The following is a 763-nucleotide window of genomic DNA, read 5'->3' as shown; positions in this document are numbered from 1 at the left end:
TATATATATATACACACATACATACAGGAACACATATAATCAGCACACACACACACACACACACACACACACACACACACACATGCGTGTACAAACATACATTCACACACAACTATAGATGGACGCTCACGCATACGTATATTATATACACGAACTCATACATACATACACGGACACATGTAGATATGTCGCAGTAAAAGCATCACTGTCGGTTTCGACGATGAGTATTCTGTTTCTTCGATCAACTGAATTTCTTGCTCATTAAATTAGGGCATCAAGTGGTTGAGTATATGCACGGTGAACAGCAAGGATGAAAACGATAAGTTACGTAATAGAGTGTGTTATGAACATGCATGTATGTGAAAGGAGAAGTTGTTATCTAATGTCAAAACAACAGCGATAAGCATACCCACATTCGAATCAGCCGGTTGGCAGAGAACAGTACGTAACTGTAAAGAATTTGCAAACAAAAGCTACAGACTCTTGTCAAATTGATTAGTACGGAATAGATCTGGCTGAGGAAATGACGCCGAAGCTCCCCTTAAGTTGTCCTAAACTCCCCTTACGTTAATGAACCGAATTTCTTGCGCAGGAGTGGCTGTGTGATAAGTAGCTTACTCACTAACCACATGGTTCCGGGTTCAGTCCCACTGCGTGGCACCTTGGCCAAGTGTCTTCTACTATAGCCTCGGGCCGACCAAAGCCTTGTGAGTGGATTTGGTAGACGGAAACTGAAAGAAGCCCGTCGTATATATATATATAT

This window comes from Octopus bimaculoides, chromosome 4, assembly GCF_001194135.2.
Source record: "Octopus bimaculoides isolate UCB-OBI-ISO-001 chromosome 4, ASM119413v2, whole genome shotgun sequence".
Taxonomy (NCBI): Eukaryota; Metazoa; Mollusca; class Cephalopoda; order Octopoda; family Octopodidae; genus Octopus; species Octopus bimaculoides.
This window is presented reverse-complemented; position numbering follows the sequence as displayed.